This window comes from Pteropus alecto, unplaced genomic scaffold (assembly GCF_000325575.1).
Source record: "Pteropus alecto unplaced genomic scaffold, ASM32557v1 scaffold24, whole genome shotgun sequence".
In the NCBI taxonomy this organism is placed as follows: domain Eukaryota; kingdom Metazoa; phylum Chordata; class Mammalia; order Chiroptera; family Pteropodidae; genus Pteropus; species Pteropus alecto.
In genome coordinates this window covers 2668739-2690688 of record NW_006439192.1, presented here as the reverse complement: position 1 = coordinate 2690688, position 21950 = coordinate 2668739, and the positions used below count along the sequence as shown (strand labels likewise).

The following is a 21950-nucleotide window of genomic DNA, read 5'->3' as shown; positions in this document are numbered from 1 at the left end:
TAAGGAGAGTTTTTTTGTAGTTAGAACAAACTTCATATATTTGCCTAAAAGACTAACCCTACAAAAAGGACTACATTTAATTGGATCAGCCTTTGGAGAATTTATATCCTAGAGCATTGACAAAAACAATAAGAGTGATCATCCAGCAACTAGTAGAACCTAAATTCTAGGTATGAGTCCAGCAGAGGCAGGCAATTTAACAGAGAAGATCAGAGAAACAGTCAATGGGAGTCCTAAAAATGCCAATGTCATCCCACAGTGACTATGCACACTCCTAAGGCTGCACCTCTGAGCAGTAACATTGGTCATCACGCACATCATGAAGGAAATAGACATTATTAAAATAGTCTAGCCAAGACATTGGACAAATAAATGAGCAAACAATAGCAAAAACAAGCCTTGGAGGACGGAGGAATCATTATACAGCATTTTTATAATATAGTACCTAAAATATCCAATTTTCAACAACAGAAACAAACTTACAAAATGTGGGAAAAATAAAATAAAAAGCAGAAAGTGTAACCCATATACAGGGGAAAAAAAGAGGACCCAGATGTTAGGTTTAATTGGCAAAGACTTCAAAGTAATGTCAAAGACTTCAAACAATCAAAAATGTGTTCAAAAAATTAAAGGAAATCATGTTTAAAGAAGTCATGGAATGTATGATGCCAGTACATTATCAAATAGAGAGTATCAAAAAAGAAAGAAATTGTACTTGTATGGGAGACTACGGAGGAAGACCAGGTGCTGTGTAGGCGTAAAAAATAAAAAATAAATAAAAAATAAAAAAATAAATAAAAAATAAAAAAAAAATAAGGGGTTGTAAGCTATCAAGGTCCTTGCAATCTCTGAGGTCAACCAAGGGTTGCCTCATCTAAAAAATAAATAAATAAAAATTTTAGAAAAAAAGAAAGGAATTAAATGGTAATTCTAGAGTTAAAATGTATGATCAAAATGAAAAATTCATTAGGAGAGTGCTTGCAGAAAAAAAGAATCAGTAACTTGAAGATAGATCAATAGAAGTTATACATTTCAAAAAAAAGAAAAGAATGAAAAAAATTGAACAAAGCCTCAAAGAATAGTGGAACACCATTAAGAATACCAACAATGCATAAAATGAGCGTATCAGAAAGTGAAGAGAAAGAGAACGGAGCAGGAAAAAATATTCAAAGAAATGACTGAAAATTTTCCAAATTTAAAGAAAACATTCATCTACACACCCAAGAATTTCAACAAAATTCAAGTAGAATAAGTGCTAAATGATTCACATCCAGATATAGCCTAGTTAAAATACTGAAAGCCAAAAACAACGGAAAATATTTAAAATAGCAGAGAAAAACAACCCATCATATACAAGGAAACCACAATAAGATTAACTGACTTCTCATTAGAAACAATGGAGGTCAGAAGTCAGTGGGATGATATATTCAAAGTGCCAAAAAAAAAAAAAAAATCTATAAACCAAGAATTGTACTTCCAGCAAAACTGTCTTTCAAAAATGAATTGAAATAAAGACATTCGAAGATTTTTTTAAGTGAGAGAATTTGTTACTAGCACATCACCTTATTGGAAATAGTAAGGAAGTTCTTCAACAGAAAGCAAGTGCCATCAGACAAAAATTTGAATCTCATGAAAAACAGAACAAAACAAAACAAAACAAAAAAAAGCATAAGTAAAAATAATTACATAATTATAAAAAACAGAATATATGCATGTCTTCTTTCTTCCCTTAACTAATTTTAAAAGTATATGTATAAAATCACATGTGTATATTAGTGTAGTTGGACCAATAACATATAGAAACATACATATTGTTTGACAATAACAATACAAAGATGGTAGGTGGGAGCAAAGCTGCTCTTGAGTAAAGAAATGACACTGATTCTAACAAAAATCCACAGGAAAAAATTATGATAACAATAAAGAGTAAATAAGAAGTTTACTACACTAAAATATGTACTGCTCTAATTTGCTTCTCGCCTTCTTAAGAGATACAAAGTTACGTAAAATAATAATTACAACAATATATTGTTGGGTAACATAGAGGTAATATACATAACAATATTAGCACAAAAGGGAGAAGAGAGAACATATCTTTCTCTGGCTAAAATTAAGTTAGTTTAAATTATAAGTAGATTTTGATAAGTTGAGATGTAGATGGTAAGCTTAAGAACAATAACTAAAGAAATAATTCAAAGTATTATAGTGAAAAATCACTAAAAGAATTAAAATGTTGCAGTATAAAATATTCTCTTAATGCCAAGGAAAGTGGTAAATGAGAAAAAAAAAGGAGGGAAAAAAGACATAATTTCATTTAAAAAATAAAAGTAAAGTGGTAGATATAAATTCAACTATAGGAATAATAACACTGAATGTGAAAGTATTAAACAATCTAATCAAAATAGAGATGGTAATACTTGATTAATACAATGACTAATCTATATGTTGTGTAGAAGAGACATGCTTTAGAGCCAGTGATACAATGGGTGAAAGTAAAAGGATGAAAAGTTATATCAGGCAAACAGCATTCGTAAGAAAGCTGTAGAAGCTATACTAGTATCAGAGAAAATAAAACTTTGAAACAAACATTATTGCTAGAGATAAAAAGTGGGGCATTTTATAATGATTAAAGTGCCAAGTCCTTGGGAAGATATAACAATTACATACTTACATGCACATAAGTATAGAGTTGGAAAATACATGAAGCAAAAGCTGACAGAATTGAAGGTAGAACTAGATATTCTATAGCTGTCTGTTGGATCTAGTTGTTTTGAGTCTTCTCTTTTCTTTGCTATATTTATCAGTCTTCTGCAAAAAATTAGAGTCATCTGACACTTCTGTCTCAACTGAGGTTGTTTTACCTCTCAGAATGTAAGTAAGTGTTCTTTTCATGGTCTACATAGTGTCACATTTTTTGTATTTTTGTGCTGTTGGTGATTTTGCTGCTTAAAATGACCCCTAAGGGTAATGTTAAGTAGCTGTCAAGTATTCTGAAGCACAAGAAAATTGTGATGTACTTTAAGAGAAAATACATGTGTTAAATAAGTTTCATTCAGGCATGAGAAACAGTGATGCTGGCTGCAAGTTCAATGTTAATCAATAGACAGTACATTACATCCAGAATAAGGAACAGAGAATTTGCTAATATGTCTGTGAGGACACTCCAGAAAGTGCTAAAGTGACATCTACAGCGCATGATGAAACTATGGAAACGCGGCTAAATTTGTGGATTCATGAGATAATGACTGGTAGAAAAAGCATAATGGACAGCATTGTTATGGAGCTAAAAGCCAATGAAATCTACCATATTACCCAGAGTCGGGAAAATGTTAAACCCTTCTCAGCTTGCGTTTTACTATAAAGAAATACTACTTGTAATCAATTATTTGTAAGAAATATATATTACATAAGGCATCTTTAAACAGAAACTCACATAAAACAAGATTTTATATTGATCAGATGACAAAAATCTTATGATCAGTGTCTTGCAGAAACTTAACCTTGTATTTCCCCCAGGAGCAATGGCTTAGTGATTGCTAATTCAGAGTTGGTGACTTTATAAAACAGTTACCATGAAAATGACAATAAAATGTATATTTCATTCAAGAGAAATAAAAATATATGTTCGTATAAAAACTTACACATAAATATTCATAGCCGTATACTTCATAATAGTCCACAAGTGAAAACAACTTATATGTCCATCATCTGAAGAATAGGTAAATAAAATATGCTTTATACATACAATGACCTATCATCAGCAATAAAAAAAATGTAGGACTGATACATGCCACAACACAGATGAATCTTGAAAATGTTATGCTAAGTGGAAAAAGTCAATCATGAAAGACCATATATTGTATAATTTCATTTATATGAAATTTTCAGAATAGGAAAATCTATAAAGACAGTGGATTAACGATTGTCTAGGAAGGAGCAGGGGGATGGGGAGGAAGAGGTCAGGGGAAATGGGGAGCAACTGCTAATGGGTAGAGAGTTTCTTTCTGGTGAAGATAATGCTCTAACATTTATTATGGTGATGATTACACAACTCTGTGAAGTAAACTAAAAACCTTTTAATTGTATACTTTAAATATGTAAATTATATGATATATAAATTATATCTCAATAAAGCTGTCTTAGAAAAAGCCCAAGAGATGCATTTAAATGATTTGAGAAGCCCAAATAAATACTGAAATTCAAAGCATAGTTTTCTTTTCTTTTCTGGATATCTTCTACTTAGAAGCAAACCCATTCAGAAAAGAAAAAATGTTGAGAATTATTTTGTTTATGTGGGCTCCCTTGCAGTATGCGGAATTCCTCTGAGCACTGGCTGGATGGACATCCTTAGAATTCTGATCACTGGTGTTTATTTTGGCTAAAGACATTTCATGGCTATTCTGGAACTCCAACTACAGCTAATACTAAGCTATACCTAAAGGCAAGAGCCATCTGACACCCCTTGTTAGAGGCAGAAATAACTGAATCTCTTAGAACATTCCCTGTAGTAAGTAAGATTAAATGTCCAATCAATGCAACTCTTTCCAGTGTTATGCATGTTGTTGCTTATAGCATGATATTTAATCTCGAAAAGATACAGTAAAACAGGGAAGAATTGTCTTCTCTTCCACTTCACTAAGCCCAAAAGACCTAGAACGCATACTTCACAATCCACTTCAGGGTCCTAAGCAATCTTGTCTCCCGCTGTCCTGTCTCATGCATCCGGTTCCACTCCATTTAGGTCATACTGTTCTCTCTTCTCCCAAACTATTCAACTCACATCCAGATATCAAGGTCTATTTTATCCAGGAGTCTTGTCAGAACTTGCAAACTTCATCCACATTTTTTGTGGCTGACCTCTCCCAGTCCTTAACTTTTGTGCCATAATTCAAATTAGGTCTTGTTCTTTGTTTTATTAGCATTTTTTAGGATCGTCTCTCCAGAAACATCTTAAAGGCAAGAACTTTAGGAACTATTCCTCCCCACGCCTCATCATCTCCAGTGTTTGCCATAGGTATGGATATGTATAAGACTCGATAAACATGAAATAAATAGCTGCTGAATAAATGACTTAAAGTGGCCATCTATTAACCAGTTCTAACTCAGTCACATAAGTCTGTTTTCCACATAAAATAATCTCTCCTTGTTTTCTTACCAACATTATTGCTTAGTTTCAGGGAAAGGTCAATTGGCATAAAGTTCATACTCATTACTGAAATGAAGATAGTGTCAATGGCATGTCATTGTGTGTTTGTCCACACAAGAAGAATGTGTCCTGCTGGCTAGGAAGATGAGTGATATCCAGCTAGCTCCCAGAGAAGCTACAGTGTTTACATCTGCAGAGCCTACATTAAAGCTGGCATGAGTCTTGTGTTCCACTGTTAACTGGAGAAATACATGCCCTACCACTTGGATAGAGACTAACCACTCATTAAATGAAAACTCTCCATTTCCATAGTATTGTGGAAAATGGTTATTTTGACGCTAAAGGAAAGAGAGAAAGAAGATCTGTATTCAGGAGGGATGTAGAATTCTCTGTGTGCCTTTGGTATTTGATAGGCATTGGTTTGTATTTCAGTCACTAAAGAAATATTTAAACAGATGGTAACAGTACTTATAAGACCCCAAAAAGGAGAAATTAGCCAGAGCTCCTGAGAGAGGACAAATATATACTTTGGGTAAGCCTCACTAACAAAGAGAAGTAGCTAACAAAAACGTCTCCAATAAATAGATGTGCCAGAGAGAATAAAGGTAGTACAAGAGGTAGGTGGGAAGAGAAGAAAAATGTCAAAAAGCTCTGACAATCTCAAAAGCAACAAAATGAAAAGCTGTATTTCCTATTCGAAACATCACTTTAAGATGGGATAGAGATGAGGGAGTTTTAAAATTGGAATGACATCCCTGCCAGAGAGATTTTCCCTCAGAGCAGCACTGCTTGCTATCATCATCCACACCCTCAGACTCCAGTGTCAGCACAGTTGCCATTTTCTGAGAGTCATATGGGCCAAACATCGCATTAGGTGTCTTATATACTTTATCACACTTAGTTTTCATAATAACCCTAAAGTAGGCTTAGGATTTATTCCTCTTTCTTGTTCCCCCATCCACTGCAATCAATCCATCAGCAAATTTTGTCTCCTTGTCCTCCAATTATATCCCCAAATTGTCTACTTCTCTCTACTTCTCAATCCCTTTTACATTCTTTTCCCCATCACTCGTATTCAAGCCTGAGTTCCTTTTCATGCCACTCTTTTACATTCTTCATAGTACTTCTTTCACATTCTAAAATTTCATGGTTTAGATATTTAAGTTTACTTATATATTATCTTTCCCCTACCACTAAATTTTTCAGTATTGTAATCCCAGTATCTAGAACTGCACTGTCCTATAGCCTATAGTACAAGCCACAAATGGCCACCTTTAACTTTCTAATAGCCATATTTAAAAATAAAAAGAACTTGTAAATTTAATTTAAAAATCATTTTATTTAGCCCAATATATCCTTTTAACATGTATTTGACCTAAATTGTGTTTAATTTTAGGTATATATTCTTTTTCTCTTAATAAGACTTTTTGAAATCTGGTATATAATTACACTTATAGCACATCTCGATACAGATTATCCATGTTTCAAGTGCTCAATGGCTCCATGTGCCAAGTGACCATGGGTTGGATGGTGTAGCTCTAGAACATATTGAATAATTATTAAATATTAGTTGAATTTAAAATGAAATAATGAAGGAATCGGTAAAGAAATAAATAAACAAATCCCCATTTTTATAGATCAGGAAAATGAAGCCCAGAGTGTTTAAATAAATTTTCCAGCATGTCATGCTTGCAGAGTGTGGCAGAGCTGATTTTTGAATACTCGCCTAGCTAAATTCAAGGTAGTGCTATTTTCATTATACAGCACTGGCATCTTAGGTCAGTCCTAGCATCAAAAACTTTCAAGGGTTCTTTACTATCTAAAAATAAATTTCTTATCATGACAGTTAAAGTCTGCTAAAATCTCTCAACACATTTTTCTAGTCTTTTCCCTAACCATTGCTTTTCATACATAGTATGCTCCAAGCAAATGGATTTTTTTCAAGGTCATTAACACCAAGGAGCCTGCCAAGAGTGGCTTGAAATCCCAGCTCTAAATTTCTTTGCTCTCTGTCTCATGGCTGCTTGCCCTTGTCAGATGCTGCAGGTGAGTGAAGATTCAGTCCTTAGGTCTCGTTTCTACATCAGGGTGGAGAGCAGTAGTATCCTCCACTAACGTAGATTCCTTTCTTATCTATCTTCTATCTGCCCTAGCACAGTGCCTGGCATGTAGTATCTTAAAAGTTTCTTGAAGAAGTATATGAAGGAAAAAATGATCCAATGAATAAATTCTCCCTGTCCTCCAACTATGTTGAGTATATTCCTACCTGTCTTTGTTCATATGGCTCCTTCCAACTAGAATTTCTTCAATCTCTCTACATGCAAGGGCTACTCAAATCTCATGTCCCTCATCAAGGCTTCATTAAGAGTCGCCACCACGAAGAGATCTCATTCTTCCCTCACACCCACAAAGCTTCACTTAGGGCTCCCTCACACACTTAATGCTGCTTAGAGTAAATCTGATTATTTTTAATAAAATATTAATTCCTTGGGCTAAAAAATGTATCATATCCAGCCCCCAATATAATGCTTTATATGATGTGGTATGAAAAAACACAGAATGTTAAATTAAAGAGAAGCAAATTTGGAATCAAAAGATGCTGGCTGGAGCTCAGGCTTTAAACGTGCTAGATATCGCGTATCCTTATTAAGTACGAAATTCCTTCTCTGTTAGAAGAGAAATAAAATTTGCTCTGTCCATCTATTTATGAGATAAAAGTCAGGTTAAACAGAATGCGATATATAAACAGATGCTTTGTAATCTGGAAAGTACTATGCAAGTTTAATTTATACATATTGAAATAGATGAGTATTACCTTATTTTATCTTCTTCATGGAGCTAACTTATACCTGACATTTTCTCTTTCATTTACCAGTGTACATGTTTAATGTCTATCTTCAACAAGTATAATGTAAGCTTCTTGAGGGCAGGAACTCTGTTTTGTTCACAGCTATATTCTCAATGTCTATAAGAGGACCTGTCATAGGTCATTCAATAAATATCTGTGCTGACTGATTTACAAAAATACAAAATGAGGATTCTGAGATGTAGGTATCAGTGATATATCTTGTCATTTTCTCTAAATATCCAAATATAAAATATAAAAAACTAGATAGCGAAACAAAAAACCCACAGACAATAACTGTAGCAAAACTAGGTGATAAGGTATTTTCATAAACTTCAAAATAAAACCAAATGAAAATAAACCAATGAGAGTCCTAAGACCAGTATAATATCAGCATCTGTGCAGGGAAATAGAGTGAAGCAGTGGGACATCTGTTGGACCTCAGAGCAGCAGAACCCCCCAGTTGCCAGTAAGTATTCATGAGAAAGTGTGGCAGATCTTTGTGAGAACAGCAATTGAAATTAGGATGGCTTGTCAATCCAAATATTAAATGGGCACAAGAGGTCTATGTAGGGTCCGAAGGGGCAAGTACAATTTATTTCCTATGAACTTTCAGTATGACTCACCAGAACTTCCATCCAAGAAAGGGCTTCATAGTAAAAAGAAAATGCTGAGAGTAGAGTCAAAATTGATCAAGATAGGGATAATAGAGACAAAGAAAGGAGAAGACTCAGACAAACATTGAGGGGTGAGAAAGAGCTAATAAACTTTAGTAAACAAGCTATTATATTTTGAAAAATACACTTACACACACACACATTTTTTTTAAAAAAAAGTTTTAAGTTAGAAAAAAAAAACCTTGAATCACACCTCCTTTTTAAAGTTCAAGAATCAAATGCATAATAATGAGCAAGAGAAAATTATGAAAATCAAATCTTATAGAAAGTTATTATTTTTAAAGGAACAAAAGGACATGTTTATAGACAATGAACACATCAGAAATAAATGCTTTCAAAACAGTTCAAAGTAACCTTCTATTTCAAAGCAAACTAAGAAACTTTAAGAAAATAATACAAGACATGAAAAAAACAAAAATGAGAAAATTCAAAAATTAGAAATAATTAGAAATAAAAGAATAAATCACTTCAAAAATGAAGATTAAAATAGATTAATAGAAGATGAGTAAACACAACAAATAACTAAGAAATAGGAGGTAAAGAAAAACATTTAAAATTCTTTAAAAAGTAAAGAGACCTAAAGAGAATCAACAGTAAGTGATAAATTGAAGAAAGAGAAAGATGATGCAATATATGAATAATAAAAGACTTTGAAAAAGTAAGCCAAAGAGAAGAAAAAAAGCAAATACATGGGTATTTCATAAAATTAAAAATAAAGTATACATCGAAAGAGAATACTCTGAACATTGATTATGAACAACCTATACAAAAACATATTTTAGTAAAATTACTGAACTTTAGAGTAACATTTAAAAAAATTATTTGAGCCTCTAAGAAAATGACATTTATAAGGTAAACAAAATTAGATCATTATCAGACTTTCCAACTCTAATGTTTTATTCCAAAAACAAATGGAGTAATATATTTTACTCCATTTTCTTTCTCAAGAAAATAAATATGAACCTAGTTTTTATATCCAACAAAACTGACATTTAAATAGAAAGGACCCAAAGTGATAATAGGCAAGAACTTATTAGATAACTTTGTTCTCATGAGCTTTGCCTATTGTACTTATTGGAATATAAGATTCAAATAAACAGAATGACTAGAGGAACATCAATATAACAATTAGTAGTAGCATGATATAGATAACTATTTACATAATTAAGATAAATGGAAGTTAGTAGGAAGAAAGTATAGTATGTAATGACTATACGTTCAGATAATGTGGATATAATATAATTATTTAAAAATGGGAAGAACAGTCTATGGCCATGCCACCCTGAACAAGCTCGATCCCATCTGATCTCAGAAGCTAAGCAGGGTCGGGCATGGTTAGTACTTGGATGGGAGACCACCTAGGAAGACCAGGTGCTATAGGTGTGAAAAATAAAAAAATAAGGGATTGTAAGCTGACACGGTCCTTGCACTCAACCAAGGGTTGCCTCATCTAAAAAAACTATAATTAAAAAAATGGGAAGAACATGTGATGCAAAAATATTTTATTTATTAGTTAAAATATTAGTGATGTACTGGTAATATTGCTATTTGCAGGATGCTATGTTTATAATATTGACTAGAGTAAATAAGTAATATGAAATATGAGAATCAAGATACTCAATGTGGATAAAGGGGAAATATAGAACAGTACGTTAAAAAAATCCCGTAATTATAATTGAATTGGAAGAATCAGTATTTACTTGTGAGGTATTCTATAAACATAAATATTTCTTAGTTCTATCCACTAAAGAGACCTAAAATAAATTACAAAAAAACTCAATACAACATCTCTAGCACTCAGAAATCATAACAATTTTGAAATACCATTCCCACTAAAAGTAACTCAGTCTTTTTGGGGAAAACACTGATACCACGAAGTACACAATGAGTCTAAAATACCTTGCCACACTGGGTAATAAGAAATATCAAAGACTATTACAGTCATGACACAAGGACTCACAGGCAAACTTGAAGGCTTCCACTGACAGAGATGAGACGATCTGAACTTCAAAATGGATAGTAATTGCAATGATCAAAACACATTAAATTCATTAACTAACAATAGTATTTCTTAAAAGCCTATTTGGTTACCTTTGCAGAGTGATAGTGAATCAATTCCTTAATTGAAAAATTGATAAAAAGGGGAGAATGAAGCAATTTCTGTACCTTTTCTAAAAGAACTACAGCACAAAGTACCAAATAGTAAAAGAGGAACAATGTTTGTTCAAAATTATTCCTATTAATCAATGAAACAGAAATGAAATAAATCTTTTTTTTTTTTTAATTTACAATAAATTACTGGATCTAGGCATTGAGCATCAATGGCTACTAATACCACAAAAAGAGAGACACTCAGATATCTTGTGCCTTTGGATAAAGAACTCAACACCATTTACAGTGTGGCCAAATGCATCAACCCACATCATATCAAGTCTCTGGAGATTCATCTGCCAATTTGCAGGAAACAGAAAGGACATAGGAAAGTGTTCAATGGAACCAGATACAGACAACCAACCAAATCTATACTTTAGAAAACTCTATAGGTTAAATGGCCCCAAGTTCCTATGTGGGTAAATTATATAGAAAAGAAGGAAATGGAAAAGGACTCTGCAGACTCGAATAGATGAAAAAAATAAGTCGAGTTTTTTAAACTTGGGCAAGACTAAACTATGGTAATTAGGAAGGTACACTTTGTCATAAAACTATACAAAACCCAAGAAAATGGTTCTGGAAAATCAAGGATAGCAGTTACTTTTGGTGAAACAATGAGAGTCAAGATAAAGATGAAGAAAATGGAGGAACTCCTGAGATGACTGGCAAAGATATATCTCTTGCCTGGATAACGGTTACAAGGGTGTTTGCCCTAGAATTAATTAACTGACATGTCTATTTTTCCTTGAGAATTTTGTATCTGTGTTTTATTTTTTAATAAGAAGTTTAAGAAAGGTGAATTCCTGTTTAAAATGCACCTGGCTAGCAGCCCTAAGTGTCTTCCTAAGTATAACTCTAACGTGTCAATGTAGACCAAAATGGATGAAAAGCACACTAAAAATTAATTTGACAGACCACCTGATATCACAATTTAAAGTGAATTTCTACCTGCTATAGGTGTAAGTTCAATTGAAACGATCTGTAAAACTAGAATGATAATAAGATTTCTCTCATAGGGTAGTAGTGAGGATTAAATAAATTTATATGTGGAAAGTACTTAGAATGGTACCTGACCTACAGTAAGAGTAATATTTAAGAAGAAGACATTGTTTTTATTATAAACCTATCCAGAGCTGCATCTTATAAAAGAGATACCCTTGAAACAAAAAATAAAGATATTGTCTACCTCTACCATCCTTCCTTCAGACAAGATTTGTATTAAAAAAAAAAAAAAGAACCAGACAGCTGTCCTTTATCATATGAGTCTCAAACTAATAAAACACTAATTACTTATCATCTTTCTGCATCCATTCTAACTATCATTGATAGTTATCAGCTAGGTAGGGGAATGTAACTGCTAAATTATACACTGGCAGATGTAGCTTCCCATCTCACCAGCAAAAAAGATGTGCAACAGGGGCAGAGACAAGGAAAGCTACAATGGCTCAGCATCCTGGGAATCATAGTTTAATGTGAGACATTGACTCTTAACGTTGCAACACCAGGCAGCAAGAGTTGGAAAAGATGCCCCAGAAAAACAGAGCTTTGCTCTAAAGTTAAAGAATGTGCAGAAACTGGGGACTGGCCAGGAGCTGTGCAATTCAAGCCACATTTAATAATGGCTCTAAAAAAGAGATCAGACACCAAAAGAAATCTTCTTCTCAAATTTATTTACAAAATTGATGCAAGTTTAACCTCTGGAAATTGGGGGGGAAATATTCTGAATTTCTTCTACAAAAAAAAAAAAAGATAGTAAATAATTTTGAAAATTAAAAATGAGGAGTGATTTAGCCTAATATGAAAAACATATTCTAAAACTCAAATAATAATAAATGGGTTTCTGTTATAGAAAGCTGCAGGTTAATAAAACAAAATAATAGCAGAAACAGCCAAATAATACATTCAACTTAGTATGTAATAAAGGAAAATTTCGAATCAGCAAGGGAAATGACATCATTCAATAAATAGAACTGGAAGGTCAAATAATAATTTGGGGGACATAATAAAGCCATAAAGTAACAAGAATATGTAGATGTATTCATATACTCTTAGGATGGGTTAAACTTTATAAGCATAAAATTTAAAGAAATTGTTCAAAACAGAAAAGATATGCATATCTAATTCCATAAACATTAACATGTTCAATATATCGAGAAATACTACAAAAACATTTAAAATCAAATGGCAAAAAATACTAACCATATGTATTTTTGAAATGCTTACCTATATAGAGTGCCCTTAGAAAACACTAAAAGAAAGTTTATCACCCCCAAAACTATGAAAAGAATATAAACTACAAATGTATAAAAGATATATACATGTCCAACAAAAATATTAAAAAAATGCTAATCTTAACAGTAATCTAAGAAACAAAAATTTTTAATGAGTTACTACTATTTTTTACTCAGAAAATTGAGAACTTTTTAAAAGCATTTTATCTTATTTTATTATTAGTTTCAAGTATATAGTACACTGGTAGGACATTTATATAGTTTATAAAATGATGGAGAAAATTAGAAACTTTTAAAAATTCTACTATCATCAAAGGTGAAAAGACATGAGCATTTTAAATCACTGCTGTGAAAAAGATACAGCCTTCCTGGAGAGTGATTTGAGAATGTGTATCAAAAACCTTAAAGACATTTTTCTTGACCCGGAAACTTCATTTCTAGAAATTTATCCTATGGAAAGTATCAGAGATTTGAACAAATACATACAAGGTATTTGCTAAGATGTTAATTACGATAGCAAAATAAGTAAATATATGTGAAAATAATAGACAATAATATTTGAACAAACTATGGTATATTAGTTATTAAACTAATGTTGAATAAATTATGGTATATTAATATATTAGTATAATGAAAAAAGTTATTACATGAAAACAAAGTAATTAAAATAGTAATAGAAGATATTAATGGGCATGGAATATGATTTCTGATGCATCATTAAGCTCATTCAATATTTTAAACAGATATGTATGGAGTGTCAACTGGGGACAGTACAGAGAACAGCCTAGGTGATAACCTCTGTCATGGAGCTTATATCACATGAAGAAGTTGATAATAATTAAGATAGATAAGTAAAATATATTTTATATTAGTAATAATTGCTAAAGAGGAGGAAAAAATGAAAAAGGAATATGAAGTCTGTGGGAAGAAGTGTGTGAAATTTTAATGTAGTCCAAGAAGGGCTTATTGTAAAAGGGACTTTGGAATAAAGTCTTGAAAGTGAAAAACTGGTCATACAGATATCTGAAGGAAGAGCATTCTAAGTGCACTTAGAACAGTGATTAGAAAAACACTGAGCATGAGGGTGACCCATGTGTTCACAAATTGGCAAGGGTACTTGAGTAGCTAGAGCAGAGCAAAAGAGGAGGTAAGGAGGTTAGGGATGTAATAGGAGGCATGGTGCAAATCATGCAGGACCTGGTAGATCATAGTAAAGGTGTTGGCTTTTATACTGGATGAGATACAAAGGCAACAACCAACATGGTCCACATAAAAACATATATATTCACATAAATATGCACGGATTTTATTCATCTGTATATACATAAGGGAGGAAAGGAAAGAGAAGAATGAAAACAAAAACTAGAAAGATATACCTCTAAATATTAAAAAGATTATATATGTATTACAGAAAATTAACTTTTTCTTATCCTTTATAAATTGTCTAAATATTCCATGTTGACTATGTGTTCTTCTTTGTTTTAAAAAAGAAACTGAAATTTGAGGAATATATTAAAATATTTGTAAAAGAGTAAGCAAATCTCAATTCCCACCATCTTGGAGGTTGACAGTTAAAAGCGGAGACATTATACATTTTTAGAATAGATCCCATTTCAGCTCTTTGGGAAGAAACCCAGCAAAAGATGGGGCAGATCTACAGAGATATGTCTTATAAGCAGAGCCACCAGAGCGACCCACCTTAATGACCTATGTCTTCCGGTAGGTCAATCTCCATAGTTATGCAAACAAGCTACAAGTCCAGCAACACCCAGACACGACAAGTCATGAAGAGAAATTACCAAGGCAGCAAGATGTGAGATGCTTTATGCCTGAATCTACAAACACCTGTGGTTTTATGTCTTTACCACCCCAAATGCTACTTCCGATCCTCAATTGTCTATAGAGAAAATAATCAGAAACACACACCTTTTACTCCAATTCCCACTCCTGTTTTTATCACTGCAGGAAAAGAAATAAAAGATCACAACTAAAGAAAGGATTAAAAAATAATAGAAGGTCTTAAAGGGAACGAATAAATCTCAAACTGGGTTATAGTAAGATATAGTATAGTATAGTATTCACCGTGAATAGTAAGAAAAGAAAATCCAGATTTTCAAAATGCGGTACCTAGATCTGCAGGATCAGCATCACTCAAGAACTCGCTGGAAATCCCCAAGGCCCCACCCAAGACCTGCTGCATCAGAAATTCTTCCTTTAAAACAAAGTGCTCCAGGTGATTTTGCTCTACCTAAATAATTTCCTAAATCTACTGCAGAGGTAGGATGCAGTTGTTTCTTCAGGCTCTTCTTCTCTTTACTTAAGGAAAAGTCAGTTTGATTGGGGGTCAAAATGTTCAGCCTTCTATCAGGAGATCTTCATTACTGCTTTGTGCTCTATCGAGGTTTCTAAAAGCAGGGTCTCCTCAAGACACCAACACCCACTCAAGCTCATTTACTTTGCCAGAGAGTTAGAATAGGCTGGAGTTGAGACACATACAATTTCTCTAGTGCAGCATCAGGAGACCACATACAGATCTTTTCCCTCATATTCTCTCAGCTACTAGCATTCCTATTATTGTGAAATTGTTTTGCTGGTAAGTTGATTTCTCCAGATATAAAACACTGTCCTATGTCAAGTTCTGAGTACTTTCTTTTAACATGGACACAAGTTGAAACATTCTGTATCTTTTATAATCCTATAGTTTTATCTTTGATTCCTCAGTAATACCATCTTTTCCAGTAGGGTGGAAGCATCTTGCTGTTAAACCTTACACACACTGAAGCCCCTTAGGTTCCAATTTAAAGAGACCAAATGAAGGTATTCTGAGATTCTCATTTACCATTTAATATGCACTTGTTCTTTGATGTTGTCTATATAAAAAAAACAGAACAAATCACCTATTCAACACTCTTCCATCAAACACGTGCTTAGTCATTATGCTGTGATGTCTGATATTGCTATGATGTTTGTACAGTTTAAGAGAAGAGAAGAAAAAAAATGGCGTAGATGATAGAGGCTCTGTTCATCCCTCTGGTGACCAAATAAAAGTTGTGACGAAAACAAGGAGCAGCAGCAAGGAAAAATCACCTGAGATCTAGATGAATAAGCCAACTAGGGAGAAATCCAAGAAATCACCCTGTAATGGCAGAAGGTAGGATGGGGCGAGAACGTGGGGCTTCCTGGTCTTGAGGGGCTGAGTGAGATGGAGGCTGCAGCAGTGGCAGCGGCAGACGCCTTTCAAAGGGGCCACATCGCAAGTGGATTTTCGCACCACTGCCAATTTGGCTATGTGCAGGGGGCACCAGGGACTTAAGGGAGACATTGTCGGAGTGAGGGCCAAAGGGAAGTTCACTCTGTACAGAAGTGCCAGTGGTACCCATTGTTACCTGTTGAGCCCTCTCCCGCCGCCCAGTGTGCGGACACAGGGTCACCACAGCCAAGATGTCATCAACTGGATAACAGAGGTCGCTCCACCCAGAAGATTCCCTGAAACCTCGCCTACCCCAACTCAGGCCCCACCCAAGCCACATCCAAGAATATCCTCAGCGAGTCAGGTGCTCCTTGCTGAGCAGCGCCTAGACTCACACTGGAGGCAGCTGGCCTGGGTTTCTGATGTGGCCTTTTGAGGCAACTATAAGCACAACAGCTGTGGATTGCTTGCTGAATCTTAACAGGTGGCCCTGGAAGGGCACAGGCTGGGGCTAAAGTTGGCCTGCAGCTGAACTCCTCTCAGGACTATGCCACTGGACACCTACTGCACAAATCCACACTAATAAGACCGGGAGACTTAGGAGCTTTGCTTAGTACATAGAAACAGACATGGAAAGGCAGCCAAAATGAGACGACAAAAAAGCAGAAACCATATGAGAGAACAGAACAGAGATCCAGATATAATGAAGTCAAGTAATCTAACAGATGCAGAGTTCAAAACACTGGTTATAAAGATGCTCAATGAACTTTTGGGAAGTGTATATAAATTCAGTGAGAACTTCAACAAAGAGATAAAAAAACATAAAAATGAAAATGGAAATTATAAAAGGGAACCAGTCTGAAATGAAGAACACATTATCTAAAATGAGAAGTATATTAAATGGAATAAACAAAGGAATAAACAAAGTGAATAAAGAAAAGGATCAAACGACCTATCTAGAAGACAGGAAAGCCAAAGACACTCAATCAGAATGGCAAAAAAAAAGATGCCAAGACTATAAAAATAATTTAAGAAGCATATGGGACACAAGGGTAAAAATATCCTTCTGATCGGCCTACCTAAAGGAAAACAAGATGTTGAGCAGCTGTTTGAAGAAATAATGATGGAAAACTTCCCTAACCTGGTGAAGGAAATGGACATAAAACCCCAGGAAGCTCAGAGAATCCCAAAAACCAGTTATGCAAAGAGGCCCTCACCAAGACACATCATAATTAAAATGCCAAAGGTTAAATACAAAGAAAGAATATTAAAAGCGGCAAGAGAAAAGCTGATAGTTACCTAGAAGGGAACACCCATAAGACTGGCAGCTGATTAAGAAACTATGCAGCACAGAAGGGTTTGGCACAAAATATTCAATGTAATAAAGACCCAGGATCTACGACTAAGAATAGTTTATCCAGCAAAACTATCATTTAGAGTTGAAGGAAAAATAAAGAGCTTCCCAAACAAAAATAAGTTATAGGAATTTATCACCACCAAGACAGTATTACAGGAAATGTTGGAGGGACTTCTTTATATATCAAAAACAGGAATAAAGAATGGTAACGACTACGTTCCTATCAATAAGTACCTCAAATGGAAAAGAATTAAGTGCTTCAACTAAAAAAGTGAATGAATAGATAGGAAAACAAGACCTCTACATGTTGCCTACAAGAGACTCACATCAGATTAAAAAACACACACAGACTAAAAAGAAGGGTATGGAAAAATAAATTGCTTTAATGGACCTCGAAGGTATTTAAGTCAGACAGAGAAAGATAAACACTATATGATTTCATTTATATGTGACATCTTATGAGCCTTCCCTGACCTGTATCACAAGAACTATGACTAGGGGTGAAGGGTTAAAGAAGTACAAATTAGTAGTTGACAGATGGTCACGGGGATGGGGAGCACGGCAGAGAGAATGCAGTTAGCATTAATGTGATGGCTAGGTGGAGGGTTAGGGGAGGAAGGGAGCAACTGGGGGGATTGTTTTATGAACTACATAGATGTCTAACCAATGTGCTGTATACTTGAAACTAATTTAAATAAATAAATTTAAAAAAAAAACTCCACATAATTATAACTTAAGAGAATCAACATCAAACAGGGACTGAGTTTAGCAAAGCAAAGTTACTGTTAGCACAGATATGTTCCTTTCTAGTTTATTTTTAAATAAACTTTTTTATTTTGGAATATTTTTAACTATACAGAAAAGTTATGAAGATAGTACAGAGAGTCCCCATATATCCCTCATTCAGTTTCCCCTAATGTTACCATCTTATATAACCATGATCCATTCTTCAAAACAAGATTTTAACATTGGTACATTACTATTACCTAAACTCCAGACTTTATTCAGATTTCACCAGTTTTCCACTCATATTCTTTTTCTGTTCCAGGATCCAATCCAGGATACCACATTGCATTTAGCATTTTGTTTTTCAGTTCTCTTTTATTCCTTCCTGCCAGTTTCTGGATTAGAATTTTGTATAGAATAGCCACTTATAAATAGCTGTTAATTAACTAACACAGCATTCTGTTTTATAACGTAGCAATTCTGCTCTAAACATAAAGAAGTACATTATGCAGTGTCACCAGGCTGCGTCAGAGGTTAGGCTGGCCTTACCCTGATGTTGGTACCCTCTTAGGTAGGCCTGGAGTTGGAGAAAGAAATCAATTTTGGGCCCAAATGAACTGGACAACCTAAACAAGCCTTACTGATTCCTTTTCCTGAAGGTAAAGTAAGACAGTTTGTTGTAGGTCAACTTTTTGTAACAATACTCTCCAGATGGCTAGAATAACAGAGTTTAGGAAAATACAACTTGTTTGTTTTTTTAATACCAGTTTATTCAAAGGCTACAGTATGAAGAAGTTCTGGCAAAGGTGAGAAAAACAAAACTCATCCACAATTTCTTGGATTAGGATCCTCTTGACCACAGTTACTTGTAATTACCTGCTCACCAGCTTCCCACATCCTTTCTTCTTGGTTTACCTCAACAATAGTGAGTGAAATAGAGACTCATATAGAGGAAAACAAACAAAAACCTTTAGCCAAAAGCAAAGTTTGCAAACAGTTTCTCTATACCATAGTTCTCAAGCCTGCTCTATAGATAAGGTTTTCTTGGGGTACAAGAAAATGGCTTCCCGAGTGGAAGCAATTGTCTCTGACATTCCTTTGAATTCAGGTTCCAATTTCCAATGATATTCTCCATCTAAATCTCTGACACACATACACTTCCTAAGGTTCAACTGTGGCATTGATCTGGAATCCTGAGGACCTTTAAAAATGGAAGAAACAAATACCCAAGTCTGATTCTTGGAGGCACTTAAAAATATTGACCACTAGTTAGAAATGGGTCAAGCCTGGGGTGGAAAAAAACCTGGGGTGGAGGATTCTCCTTAAACACATTAACCAAAGTGATTTTTTTTTTAACTTAATAAGTTGTCATGAGAGTTGTTAGGGCTTTAATAAAAACACATTAGAGAAAGTAGTGAAAAATATGCAGCTGGCCAGGCAGCAAGCTGCATGGAGCAGGTACAAAAGACTTTATGTGCAAACATAAAGTGGCACAACCACACCCACCCCACCTCCCAACACACATTCCTCAGCAGCCCCTGCCCTTCCACAGGCTAGTTCTGGCCTGGCACTAAGACCTGGAGACAGCTCTGGTGTGTCTTCTGCAATAGCATCAAGCAATCATCTACGTAATCCTGTCTCCTGATCTTAGGTCAACAAGGGACTCCCTTTCCATAATCCCAAAGTAATAATGAATGTCTGCATATGAATGTTCTCATCGACTTCTTGGCCGTTATTTAGCCTCAGAATTTGTTTGGGAACACCAGCACTGTTAATGATTCAAGCAAAAGCAATCTCATTCAGGTGATTATTTTCACCAGTGATTGTGTCAGTCAGCACTGGTACTGAGTAAAAATGGTGCTAAGATTAGCCTACCATTCAGGGCAAGTGTCTTTTCTTAATAAATTTATTTTTAACTTCTAGAAAGTGTTATGATCGCTTTGGGTGAATACAAGTGTTGGTGTGAGATCAGAAGCACTTGCATTATCCCCCTTCCCTGCTGTCATCATTCATTTGAGTTCTGAGGAGTGAGACATCAATGGCCAAGCTATGTTACCTGCCAGATAAAATTTCAAAATCATCGGCAAACTCTTCTAGAAGTCTTTGTCTCCTGATAACACAATCTAAATGAGGGGAAAGAGGTAGGGGTGAAGAGATAGGCTCAGAGGCTGAATAACAAATGATATGAGAGAGCTATTTTTATCCCTAAAGGTGACACTGAGGGGAGAGGTTTCCTGAACCATAGAGTCTTATCTTAAAGCTAAATCACATTTGTTTGCCTTTTAGAGCTATTAGCTAGAAGCCTTTCAGTGGCCAGAGACTTCATATTTATAGACAATAAGTACAGGGTTGAATCGCAAATATCTTAAAGCCACTTCTCCCCTCTCTCTTCTTATGCATGGAATAATTGTTTGTAGATCTGCTTTTCTTCATAAAGGGCCCTAGAATACATCCTTAAGCAAAATGTCATCAAATATGATAAATCTATATTCAAATTATTCTCAAAAAGTTTAATAATCATTCTTTTTTTTCCCCTGCATATAATATACAAAAATAAAATGATGCGATGAAACCTCTAGGGGAAAGCCAGACTTAGAATACTAACAAACAACCCTTCCTGCCCATGAGCAGGAGATAACTAAGGAGAAATGTAGTAAGCTGAATGAAGCACCATGAAATGAAGGCAATCTATATGCAGAAGAAAACTGACAAGTAGAAACAGACACCGTTTACATCCATCCCTACCTACGAGTGCATGCTTGAGCACACGCACACATGTAAAAGCATACACACACAAGAACAAGCACATGCACACCCATACATACACTCATAAGCTAGGCCTCCTAGTCCCCAGCATACACGTTCTCAATACAAGAAGTCTAAATTGTTTAAAAATTGAGAAATCAACTGTTACTCAGGACTGTAGCCCTCGGAGCATTGCCTGTGAATACTAAGGGCCTGGTAGCCTTCTTACTTAGGATAGAGAGGGAAGCGGAAATGAGTATCCTTATTTGAGACCCTGAATATACCTCTCCATAGCAATTATATTGCAAAGATTAGTTACATGTAGTTGAAAAGGTTCTATTGGTTCTCTACCTTAGGTACACCATGGCCTAATGAAGATTAGACAACTAGGTGGAGATCTAATCAGCTTTGACAATATTATTTCTATGGGGAAAAAAAAAGTTCTAAACTCTAGGCAATAGATTCACAAATAAATTGTTGGAACACCATACAATTGTACTTAGGTAACTACTGAGGAGGGGCAGGGGCTAGGTTTTTTCCCTTTTGCTTAAAGACAGACGCTGCTGGTAGAGAGCGGGGCTGTGTTCCATGGGAGCAGTGAAATATCCCCAAAATGTCACATCTGAAAATGCACTGATGAATGACTTCTATCACTCTCTCATGTGCCAGACTACCTCCTTACATTCTCATGGTAGGCATCCTCTTCACCTTGCCCCCAACTAAGGCTATTCTCCAAAAGCCAGGTTAGTTATTCTGCTTAGTTTTCATTTCAGTGTTATCCTGTCCTCTAGGTGGTTGTTTTCTCTGCACTTTGATTTTTCTATACAAAAGCTACTTCCCAAAGCTCTCCTTCTCCATTCTATGCTCAGCTGAGTTGTCCTG

At 34.8% G+C, this 21950-nt stretch overlaps 1 protein-coding gene and 1 pseudogene across 1 annotated transcript in view; one reads left to right on the top strand and one right to left on the bottom strand.

Annotated features, from left to right (window-relative positions):
• ZMAT4 (zinc finger matrin-type 4) overlaps window positions 1-21950 on the bottom strand; it is a 264020-nt gene that overhangs the window by 90926 nt on the left and 151144 nt on the right. The gene's annotated exons all lie outside the window — the stretch shown is intronic.
• LOC112483488 lies at window positions 9933-10051 on the top strand (annotated as a pseudogene).